Here is a 13100-nt window from a genome sequence, read left to right on the forward strand (position 1 = left end):
CAGACCAGGGAAGGCCAAGGATGGCCAGCAACCACCAGAATCTAGGAGAAAGGCACAGACTGGGTTCTCCCTCAGAGCCTCCAGAGAAAGCCAACCCTGCTGAAACCTGGACTTGAGACCTCTGGTCTCCTGTGGAAGAATAAATTTCTCTTGTTTTAAGCCCCCAGGTTTGTGGCAATGTGTTACAGGAGGTACAGGAAACCAATACACTATCTTTCACACCCAGTCATTCTCCAGGTCCTGGTGCCCCCTCCCAGCTGGCTCGAATCAAGGCTCACGGCTCAGCTGCCCATTTCCTCTGAGTCAGGAGCCCCCCGGAATATTCCCCTTCCCGTGGAGGAAGCACTCAGGAGCACTGTTCTCTGATCCATCTGATTGTCCAGCAGAAGGGCACAAGCCAGGCAGATGACAGTGCTGTCCTGTCACTTTCAAAGTGTTCCCTTCATGGCCCTAAAAAACAAGCAAATAAAATGAATAAAAGAGAAAATAATTAACCTTGAAATAAAAAATTTAAAACCTGTGTCGAGGAAACTGATGCCAAGATTGATCCCCAGAGCCTGACTCACAGCTTTTTCAGCCCTTAGTCCCTTTCGTGCCTAGTCAGCTCTGACCTGCTCTTTAAGTCCGGGAAGGACCAGGTTTCCCCCTGCAGACGTTGCCCACAAGGTGAAAGTTGAGGGCCAGGCTCTTCTGACCGGCCAGAAATTCCCCAGGGAACGTGATCAGATGGCAGGAGCTTTGGCACTAGGCCCAGGCTGGAAGGAGCTGTGTTTCAGGGAAAAGGCAGGCATTAGCGGGTGACTGTCCTCTGAGTTGTAAGTAAGATTGCTCCAAAGGAGCTGTCCAGGCAGACTCTGAAGGTCTTATCTTATCAAAACAAGAGCCTATTGACAGGCAGGCAAGCTGGTGGGGCCAACTTTGCTGGTAGCTGAGCTGCTACACTGCAATAATGATGTCTGTGTATAACTTAGGACACCAGAGACCCCACAACACCCACACCATGGAGATAGCCATTGGTTTGAATAAGCTCTTCTGGGATCCTTGTCATAGAAAACAGCATAGCATCATATATATATATATATATTTTTTTTTTTTTTCCCCCACAGATGGGAGTATTCAATATATACTGTTTCACAACTCGCTCTTGTTCTTTCTTTTTGGTTTATGTTCCTCTGGGGGTGGTTCCACAATAAGTATGGTCTTAAGAGAGTTTTTGGCCAAAGAGCAGGCGAAGACTCCCTTCTCCCTTCCAAGCTCCAAATAGTTTCTTATTTTAACTTTGTGAGTGAACGAGTTTAGAACTCCAAGAGATAGTCAGTACTCAAGAGAGGTGCTCAGTAATGTCCCTATATTTCCCATGCAAAGTGACATTAAGAAAATTGCATTTTAGGGGCCGGCCCAGTGGCATAGTGGTTAAGTTCACATGCTCCACTTCAGTGGCCCAGGGTTCATGGGTTCGGATCCCAGGCACGGACCTACACACAGCTCGTTAAGCCATACTGTGGCAACGTCCCACATACAAAAAAAAACAAGGAAGATTGGCATAGATGTTAGCTCAGTGACAATCTTCCTCAAGCAAAAAGAAGAGGATTGGTAACAGATGTCAGCTCAGGGTCAATCTGCCTCACAAAAAAAAAAAAAAAGAAGGAAAATTGCATTTTACTGGCTTTGCAGCCTTCTGCTGATGACCTTTCTCCTTGGAACTTTCAAAAGCTTGAGTGGAACTTGCAGTCCCCACTCCCACCTCAACTTAGGCAGGCCGGGATGAGGGGAGGGGGCGAGGAGGTGGACCAAATCCAGCTTGTCCACAGCTGGGTCACTGCCTTACTCCCCAAGGTAACACCCCTCCCTCTTAAACCCAAGGTGGTTGACAGTTAGGACATCCAAGTTCAGCTTTTCCTTTCTCACTTGGGGCACTGAGAGGTAAGGGAAAGTCTCATGACTTAATGGAAGACATGGAGACTAGAAAATACCCCATGCTTTCAGTCTAATTCCTTGATATAATTTATATAAATTACAGAACACAATCCACCTTGCTGTGCCACGTTCTCTGAATCAACGGTTTTACCAACTCCAAGTGTTCACAGACGGAGGGTAGCATTGCCATCTGGCAAACGGCCAAGAGACCCCAGCCCTGCACCTGCAGGAGAATTGACGTGCCCCCTCCACCTCAGTACTCACAGATCTTTTTTGTACTGATATTAGCTGCATAGTACGCCATTGTATTTATTTATCCAAACACCATTCTAGTCATTTGGATTTTTCCCAAGTTTTTATTATCATAACTCGATGCTTCAAATACCTCTCTAAATACATTTTTCTGTGTACATGAGAACATTCCTGAAAGGTGCATGCTCAGCCATAGAATGGCTGGGTCACAAGGGAGACACATTTACATTTTTGGTAGGCCCTGCTGAATTCCCTCCTGAAACTTTGCTCCTCCTTACACCTCCAGTTGTGGTCTCTGAGTGTGACTGCTTCTTCCCACTCACACCACAGTGGACACTGCTGAGCCTGTTCATTGTTTGATCGGATGAGCCACTCTTGTTTGAATTTGCCTTTATTTAATTGCTAGTGCAGTGAAGCATCTTCTCAAACGCCTCTTGGCCTCTGAGTTTGTTCTTGAACAGCTGCTGCTTTATTGAAAAAAATACTCAACTTATCAAGTTATATTGTTTCCTCCAGGAAGTGCTCATTACGCTCAAGAGAATACGTGGAATCTCCAGCTTCCTATAACGCACAGGAGTTTCTCACATCCTGTAGAGAAAGCACTTATTCATTTCAGCATCAGCCAGATGCAAAGCCCTTGGAGTCAGATGTAAGGACTCCTCAAAGAAAATCACTTCTCCAGGTTTCCGGGGCGTGTGTTCACACACGGGGCTTCGGAGGAAAATTTATGGACTTCATAGATGGGAAAAAAGTTATTTCACTCCTTATATTTAATATTTAATTTGGCTCAATACTTACTTGAGCTAAACAACTGATGACCCTTTTTTTGAGTCTGTATAAAATTTATATTTCACCCCCCAAAGAGGGCAGCAGGGCAGAGGCTCTTTCCTAGGCCTGAAAGAGTGGGACGCAGTACAAGGGTATAAATTTTATACAGACTCAAAAAAAGGGTCATCAGTTGTTTAGCTCAAGTAAGTATTGAGCCAAATTAAATATTAAATATAAGGAGGCGGGGCCTGATGGATTGACCCCATTGACAAACTCCATCCCAACCTACTCCAAGGGTCGCTTCTTACACCTCACAGTTTCCACAGAAAAACTGAGAAGTACACTTCCCAGACTCCTTTGCAGCTAGAGTTTCAGATGTGAATCTGGATCTGAGAATAGACGCCCTGGCCCGAGATTTGGGAGGAGCAAGTGAGATGGGGGTATCTTCGTTCGTGTGGATCCAGTTTCTGCAGGGACCAGCAAGGTCAAGAGAAGCTGCGTATTTTTCAGCAGCGTTTGAGCATGCGGGCACCCCTTCATGCAGCAAGGGTGGCCCCTTGCTGTCTGGATTACAGCTATGGTGGGGGTGTTCCAAAACATTTCTGGAGGCCCCACCTGGAACCCACTCCTCCAACCCTTCCAACGACTTTGTCAGCCCTGCTACCTTTTCCACTAAAATTAGCTGGCTAAAAGTTTCTGTTTTTTCCCACTCGACCCAGCCTGATACAACTCACAAATACTTATCTTGGCTGAGCCATTTGAGATACGAGAAAGAAAAGCCTAGACAAAGGGTAATGCTTATTAAGCATGTAAGCAATGAATCATGCTTATTATGATTTTCCTACTAGCCCATTAGTCAGATACCTCGTCCCTGCAGAAAATTTGAAACATACAAAAAGGGCACAAAGAATGAAATAAAAATCATCTGTTACTCCACAAGAATCAAATATTGATGAGAAGAAAACATTCAGCCCCAATGAGATGTTGGTCCTAATCGGCCAGCTGCTGCTGTTCATTTGAATGCAGAATTACTGGCTCAGCCACAGGGACAGGACTGATTTTGTGCTCACATTAATATCCACTGTGAGACTGCAGAGCAGCTCCCAGCCCCCTCCCAAGAGTAAGGGAGAAAAGTTGTGGCAACAGAATGTGATAATAATAATTTACCCAATTTGTCTCCTAGTTCTAACCCACAGACCTGGCAAAACTAGTGGGAGGTTGAATATCTGTATTCTTTCTCCAATCACCCTCCTGGCACCCACGCTGACCACCCTCCATACCTGGAGAGGGTCCTCCGTATCCCTCTAGCCCAAGCTAGAACCTAAAATCTACTTGACTGCTTATTAAGCTGGGCCTCTTCTTCCCACCTTTCATCCAAGGCCAACATTTCCTCCCAGAGACCTCTTTCCTCTGCATCCAAGAGAAAACAATAATAAAAATAGCTATCATTTATTGAATGCGCTAAGCTACTAAGCAGTTAATTCTCATAAGAACCCTATAAAGCAGGAATTATTTTCCTATTTTATAAATGAGAGGCTCAGAGTCAATTTCCCAGCAATCCGCAGCTCTGAAGAGGTGGAAGCAGGATTCCATCCCACAACCATCAGGATCAAAGCCTGGATTTTAACCCTTGTACTGCGTCCCACTCTTTCAGGCCTAGGAAAGAGCCTCTGCCCTGCTGCCCTCTTTGGGGACACTGCCACTCCACACAGAGGCTCTGTTTGCTCATAAACTTTTTTCTTTAATAACACCTTTATTGAGATCTAATTCACATGCCATAAAGTTCACTCTTTTAAAGTGTACAATTCAGTGGTTTTTAGTATATTCACAGAGTTGTGCATCACCACTGTCTAATTCCAGAATGTTTTCATCACTCTGAAAAGAAATCCCATACCCGTTAGCAGTCACTTCCCATTCCCTCCTCCCTCCAGGCCCCAGCAACCACTAATCTACTGTCTGTTTCTATAAATTTTCTTATTCTGGATATTTCATATAAATGGAATGATAAATACGTGGCCTTTTGTGTCTGGCTTCTTTCACTCAGCATAATGTTTTCAAGGTTCATCCATGTTACAGCATGTATGAGAACTTTATTCCTTTTTATGGCCATACAATATTCCATTGTATGGATATACAACATTTTGTTTATCTATTCATCAGTTGATGGACATTTGGGTTGGTTTTACTTTGGGCTATTATGAATAATGCTGCTATGAACATTTGTGTACGAATTTTTGTCTGGAAATATATTTTCAATTCTCTTGGGTATATACTTAGGGATGGGATTGCTGGGTCATATGATAAATCTATTTTAGCTTTTTGAGTAACTGCTAAACTGTTTTTCATAGCAGCTGCACCATTTTACATTCACATCAGCAACGTATGAGGGTTCCAACTTCTCCACATCCTCTCCAACACTTGTTATTACCCATCTTTTTTATTACAGCCATCCTAGTAGGTGTGAAGTAGTATCACATTGTGGTTCGATCTGCATTTCCCTAATGATTAATGATGTTGAACATCTTTTCACGTGCTCATTGGCCATTTGTATATCTTTTTTGGGAAAACATCTATTCAAGTCCTTTGCCCATTTTTAATGAAGTTATTTGTCTTTTTATTGTTGGGTTTTAAGAGTTCTTTATATATGCTGGATTCAAATCCCTTGTCACATATACGGTTTGGAGATATTTTCTCCATTCTATAGGTTATGTTTTCAGTTTCTTGATGGCGTCCTTTGAAGCACAAAAGTTTTTAATTTTGATGAAGTCCAATTTCTCTATTTTTGCTTTTATTGCTTGTGCTTTGGGTGCTCAAGTTTAAGCAACTATTACCTAATCCAAGGACATGAAGATTTTCTCCTATGTTTTCTTCCAAGAGTTTTATATATTTAGCCATTACATTTATATCTTTGATACATTTTGAGTTAATTTTGTATGTGGCGTGAGGTAAGAATTCTTCATTCTTTTGCATGTGGATACCCAGTTGCCAACACTGTTTGTCAAAGAGACTATTCTTTCCCCATTGAATGGTCTTGACACCTTGTTGAAAATCAATTGCCATAAATGTAAGGGCTTTTATCAGGACTCTAAATTCTACTCCACTGATCTATATGTCTATCCTTATGCCAGTACCACACTGTTTTGATTACTATAGCTTTGTAGTAAGTTTTGAAACTGGAAATTGTGGGTTCCCCAACTTTATTTTTCTTTTCCATATTATTTTGGCTATTCAAGAATGCTTGCAATTCCATATGAGTTTTAGGATCTGTTTGTCCATTTCTGTAAAAAAAAAAAAAAGTGGTTGGAATTTTTATAGGGATTGCACTGATTCTGTAGATCAATTTGGATAGTTAAGTCTTCTGATCCATTAACATGGGATGTCTGCCCATCTATTTAGGTCTTCTTTTATTCTTTAATCAATGCTTTTTAGTTTTCAGAGTATATGTCTTGCACTTTAATTTTATTAAGTATTTTTTATGCTGTTGTAAATAGACTTGTATTTTAATTTCATTTTCAGATTGTTCATTTTTTTGTATAGAAATACAATTGACTTTTGTAGATTGATCTTATATCCTTCAACCTTGCTGAACTCATTTATTAGTTCTAATAGATTTTTTTTTTGGATTCCTTAGGATTTATTTATATACATGATCATATCATCTATGAACAGAGATAGTTTTACTTCTTCCTTTCCAATATGGATGCCTTTTATTTTTTTTCTTCCCCAATTTCCCTGGCTAGAACCTCCTGATGTTAGAGGGGAAGCATCTAGTCTTTCACCAGTAAGTATGATGGTAGCAGTGGGTTTTCATAGATGGCCTTTATCAGGTTGAGGAAGTTCTCTTCCACTTTTAGTTTCTTGAGTATTTTTATCATAAAAGCATTTGGATTTTGTCAAATGCTTTTTCTGTATCTATTGAGATGATCATGTGGATTTTGTCTTTCATTTCATTAATAGAGTATATTACATTGATGCTCATAAACTCTTGATCTGTGGGTCTAAGAGAAAACTAGAATCATATTCACATACTAGGTCTCTAATCCCTGGCAGGAGGAGACTGTACACAATGGGATCATGATTATTAGTGAGAATATTTGATCCACCCCATTAAATCTCCTGAGTTCCAATGCAATGATTCCCTCTGAATCATCACAGACAAAGGACATCCCTCTCTGCTTGAAAAGCTCTAGGGATGGGGACCTCACCAACTAGGATAGAGAGAAATGGAAGGCCTGGGAGCTAACTTGAAGAGTGCCAAACAATCTTTTGACTAAAAATTGTACTTCCTCCTCAAAATATAGTCAGAACTTTCTTAATTGCATAAGACAGAAACCCCAATTCATACCAACTTAAGTAAAAGGAGATTTACTCCTTTACTCCCCAATAGAAAGCTATTGGGGTTGACAAAGAATTGAAAGAAGATCCACCAGGATCGGGACAGCTCAGGGATCCTGAGGATTAGAAGTGGAGACCAGACCCTGCTGGGATCCTGCCTTACCTTCCTGCTTCTCTAGTCTTCCCTTGTGGCAGAGGTCATGGCCACCATCAACTTGGGAGTAACTTCCCTGCTAGCTCCAGTTAGAAAAATCCCAGGGAAAGACTCCGAGTGGCCTGTCTTGGGTCATGTGACATCTCTGGACCAATCATTGTGCTCAGGGGAATGAGCTTCTCTCAATGGCCCCGCCTGGGTTACAGGGCCCTCCCCCACTGCCAGGAACAGGAGACTGTGATGGAGTAGGAGAGGGGCTGCTCCCAGAGGCAAAATCAATTATTACCAGGAGGACGGCAACAGGGGTGCTGGGCTGATATCTGCATTATCTCATTGCCAGTCTCTTTGGGGGTTAGGCATTGTCCTGTGAAGATTCATGTTTTAAGTATAGATGTGTTATTGAGGGGAATTTGAGGGACTCTGTTACCTCCATTAAAACATCATCACAGGTTAATTTATCAAAGTACTGAGCCATAACACAGAGAAGCCTTAAAGGCCTGGAACCCAGGATGAGACATGTATTAGTTTTCTAGGGCTGCCATAACAAAGTACCACAGACTGGGTGGCTTAAACAACAGAAATTTACTTTCTCACAATTCTAGAAGTTGGAAGATCATGATCAAGGTGCCAGCAGGGTTTTGTTTCTTCTGAGGCCTCTCTCCTTGGCTTGCAGACAGCTGCCTTCTCGCTGTGTCCTCACATAGGTCTTTCCTCTGTGTGCATATGTATCCCTGGTGTCTCTCTGTGTGTCCTAATCTCCTTTGATAAAATACCCACCTTGATGGCCTTGTTTTAACTTAATTACCTCTTTAAAGGCCCCTGTGTCCAAATACAGTCACATTCTGAGGTACTGGGGGTTAGGGCTTCGACATATGAATTTGGGAGGGACACAATTTAATCCATAAGAGGAAGTTAGGAGAAGATATATGGCAGGTGGTGGATTATGGGATTACCTCCTATTTGGAGCCAGAAAGAGAAACCGGCATTTGAGTTCACAAGTAAGGAACCAGGTACCTCAGGGCAACCAAGATACAATTTGCTGCTGGAAGCACTGCTTAATGTCAATTGAATAGAATTCCTGGCCCAGCCACTCATTTTGCAGAAGAGGAAACTGGAGTCCAGAGAAGAGGTGTTGCCCAAGGTCACACAAACCAACAGCCTGTGCAGAAAGGCCAAAAATAACACAGGGCAGCGTGGATGGGGCAGAGACAGCTAGCTGTCCACTAAAGGGTCCCTTCCATCCTGTGGGGAGTGGCTGCCCAGGCTGGGACTCCATTCCTCAGCCCCTCTGCACCTGTGTGCCCGTGTGTAGCAGTCAGGGTCACAACAGGAAACAGGGGGCACACTCATGCTGGGCAGTTGTGGAGGGTTTAATAATGAGACCGTGTACAGGGGTGGGTGAAGGATGTATGGAAAGCACAAATGGTGGTGCGGTCCCCTGCGGCTGGCGACAGGAGAAGTTATCACCACCTCAAGCCTAAAAGGGTGAGTGGAGGAAGGGGCGCCACAGCTTGGAGGGAGTGACTGTGTGGAGAGGGCAGTGACAGAAACCATGGCCCTTAGTAGAGGAAGATAGCCAACCTCTGGGACCCGGCAAGGAGGGGCTGGGGGAAACACACATCTTAGCCACGCTCTCCTCCAATCTCCTGTCAGTGGCTTCCTTGACAAACCCAACTAGAAGCAGAGGACAAGGGAGCCCATTGGTGCAATCCGTACAGGTCAGCCTCCTGGCCGCAGAGCAGGATGAAGAAGGGTGGAAAGCAGTGTGAATAAGGGTGAAAAGTCGCTCAGAAGGAGTAAGGGACATATTTGATATGTCACATGTCTGAGTCTGGCAATGGAATCTGGGCAGAAATGATGGATGCCTCTCCCCTTGGTCTAGCCCATAAAATGCCCTCCCAATCCTCTATGATCTCTCTCACCCCACCTGCTGGCTGGAGGCCCCGAACTTCCCACATGGAAATTACATGAAGAGATAGTAGCGCCTCCATCAGTCTGGGTCCCCAAATGTCTTCATGGAGAGGATCCCCTCCCGGTCCCACCAACCAAACTTTGCATGACAGAGAAACAAATGTCTATCATTGGAAGCCACTGAGAGTTCAGTTTATATGCCACAGCTACGACTAATACCATGGTTACCTTAACTAATACAGTGGAAACAGAATCATCAGGAGTGGCTTCCTTAGAAGAGGAGCTGGATTTTGATCTGGGCACGTCTACCTCACTATAAAGTGGGGTGAGTGAATTTGTATTATCAGAAAGGCACTTCATCTTGCTCAAAATAAAGATGTGGTTGAGCCACCAAGGTTTTGTTTCTGTCATGTCTTTGGGACCTTCTGCTGTTAGCCTAGTTCAGACCTCCTGCTCTGTCAAAGGCCCTTTTCTCTTTTTGTGACTCATCAAGACCCGAGCTGGTGAATTATTCACTGTTCAGCCAGGAGAACATAATGTTCTTTATTGCAAAGTTTGTGGAGGGCTAGAGTTGGCATGGTCTGTTCCAAAGCTTGGGAGGGGCTCTAGATGAAAGCCAGCATCCCAGACCCTTGGGGTTGCCTTTGACATCTCGGATCTTCAGTTTCCCGTCCTTAAAACTGGGTCAGATCATGATGCTCATGTGGGCTGGTGGGGGAAGAAGTGCCTTTGTCAGGAGCCTCAGATTCTCTGGAGATTCGCACACCATGTCCAGCACCCCCCCGCCCCAGGTCATCTGCTCCCTGAGAATCTGATACGCACCCCCTATTCCACGCCACAGCCTGAGAGCCTGAGCATGTCACTGGCTGCAGTGTGTGATCATATGACCAAGGGGAAATCCCTTCCTGATCAATTGCTGGGATTTCAAGAGCCACGTTTAGAACTCTGGGGCTTTCCAGCCAGAGCACTTTCGACAATACACAGTGCTTCCTTGAGCTAGGGTGTTTAGATGGACGTGACCTGGAGCACTGAGGTCTGTTCGGGAGACTTTAGGATCTCACTCGTCTTAGCTTGTGGCTCCCCCACGGGCAAGGGTGGGAGACAGAGAGGGATAGCTCTGGGCCAAGTTGGTATTCCCCTCCCAGCCCTCCTGTCTACATTATTCACACCCATTAAGACTGCCTCTGACTGCACATGACAGACATAACGACAGTGTCTATCTCAGGTGTGACTTTCATGGTGGGACCCACAGGCCAAATAGAAGGAGGACAGACAGACAACAGGGGGAAAATCGATGTAGATGAAGATGACCTACTCCTCTTTTCACATGCTTTTCACATCTCTGCAGCTCAATTTAAAATTGGCCCCTTGCCTTGACTCTATTTCACTCTCCTTCATAGTGCCTATCACTGCCTGACATCGTATGCTGTGTTTACTGCTTACCTATCTGTCTCGGTTACCACTGTATCCCCAGTTTCTAGAACAGTCCCTAGCATACAGTAGGTGCTCAATAAATATTTGTTAAATAAATGAATACATTATTTCACTTGAGGTTTCTCAACAACTTAATGTGGCAAGCAGGGCAAAGGATACTGTTACCCATTTTACAGATGTGGAAACTTAGGCTCAAAAGGTGGACTTCACTAAAGCCACCAGGAACTAGGGGAGACTCAGTCCTTTTCTTTCCTAATCAGGGGCTGCGTGGGGAAGAGGGGTGAGGGTAGAGAGGCTTTTGATACACCCTGGCCTGTGTCCCAGACCTGTGAAAGGTCTCCTCGTGGCCTCAGCTCAGAAATTTGATAAACTACTCAGGGATACAATGATAAGAAAATGAGATAATAAGTTCCTCCCAACAAAGAGACTGGGAAGATAGGAATTTCAGAAACCAGTGGCCTGTGGGTTGGGAGAGGAAGGGTGACATTATCACTGAACAGGTGGCTTCTTGGTGCCATCAGCTGCATCCCCACTCCTGCTACTCCTCGTTCCTGGAGGTGTTCAAGCAGGGTCTGGATGTGTCCTTACAGAGTGTGCCTGAGTTGGAGAGCTGTACTCACATCCTAGTGGGAGAAGGCAGGCTTGCTGCGTCACAGAACAGGCACTGTCCCCAGACAGTGGTCCCTAATACCACTACAAAGGGGCTTTTGCACCACCTGGTGGACATGGTTTTAAACTGCAGGCCTTTCCGTGGAGAGGAGCCCTCAGCCTGAGTGTCCCAGAATCCCGGACAATGAAGCCAGAATAGAGGCTCTCACAGTTTCACCAGGACTCATCAGTTTTCAAGAGCTCAGCGGGGCCCCTGCAGTGGACCAGGCGTCACCAAGCCTCAGAGAGGCCACTGTTACAGGGAGGATTTATTAACGTGACTCGGGGGTTGCTGAGGCATGTCCCTGGGATTGGAGGGGACACAACACCCCAAACTTTACTCCAGATTCCTGGGATGACAAACTGGGAAGCCACCTGGAGTAGGGCAGGAGAAGGCTCATTTATTCTGCTCATCTTCATATTTGGGAGTGACCTTGAATTGTCTTTGCCCAGAGGTAAAACGTCCCAATTCAGGTCAGTCCTGCATGAGCCTCCATGAAACCACCAAAAAAACAAAAACAAAAACCACCACAAAAAAAAACCCTGTAAGTTTTTGCCCCATGGACATCAGATTCCGAAAGATTTTGACTACCAAAGTGATATTTTCATTACATTTATTATACTACTATTTATGTTTATCTTACTGTATCACTTATTATTCACCATAGGGCTTTGCAACTGCTGGTAGAAGCCATGCTAATTACCACGTGGAGTTCACTTAATTTGCGCAAAATCGAAAACATCTGAGGGCTCAGGGGCCGGTGCAGCCCCGCTCGAGGCAAGTGCTGAACTCTGCTCAGCTTCCTGGGACAATGAGACGGGCTCCAGCTCCCGCCCCAGACTTTCTGCTCCAGTGTGACCCGCAGGGCTGAGCTGCCCCCAAGGTGAACATGCTGCCCGCCCCATGCTGAGCCGCCGCCCCAGGCCAGCTGCTCCCCGCACCATTTCTCCTTCCAGTTTCACTACATTTCTGAGAAAAGGGCATAGTTTTAATCAACGGTCCATCCCAAACCTAGACCTGGGCGTCAGAGGCCGGGCTCCTGTGACGTGAGTGAAGCCCCCAGTGCAGCGCCTGGGACCACGCTCTGGGTCAAGTCTGTTGGGTGAACAACTGAAGGCGCCCTGTGGACTGGCTTCAAGCGATGCTTTTCCTCTCAAGCATCAGCTGCCCCGGGAAGTGGGTTATGTGCAGGTGCCGCCCTGGGGAGTTTCCTCTGGCTGCTCCGCATGGGTCAGACAGCCCCTCCCTCTCCCCAAAGCCTCCCTCCTCACCCTCGGGAGGGGCTCGGCCCCTTCCCTGTCTCAGTGAGCCAGGCTGACCCAGGCATGAACCTCAAGACCCCTTTGCCCTCCCTCAGGGACGGGCCTCTGCAGTCAGCCCCGCTCCTGGTTCCCCTGCACCCCGCATTCTCCCTGACCCCTCATGATCAGAAGGCCCACAGCACCCCATTGCCTCCAGACCACACCCTCCAAAAGGGAAGGGGGGAAACAGCAGGAGCCTGTATGATCCTCCTTAGGGACACCTTTCCTGGTGCCTCCCAAGCAGAATTCACCAATGCCACTTTGTCCCCTGCTGACCCCACGGGCGTGCTCTCACTGCACGCCTCCCTGGGGACTGCGACAGCGTCTGCTCACCAGCCACCTCTGCTTCCCACACTGGCGTGTGAACTTCCCGAGGGCG

The sequence above is a fragment of the Ceratotherium simum genome, chromosome 13 (genome assembly GCF_057802395.1).
Source record: "Ceratotherium simum simum isolate JZ-2026a chromosome 13, ASM5780239v1, whole genome shotgun sequence".
Classification (NCBI taxonomy): Eukaryota; Metazoa; Chordata; class Mammalia; order Perissodactyla; family Rhinocerotidae; genus Ceratotherium; species Ceratotherium simum.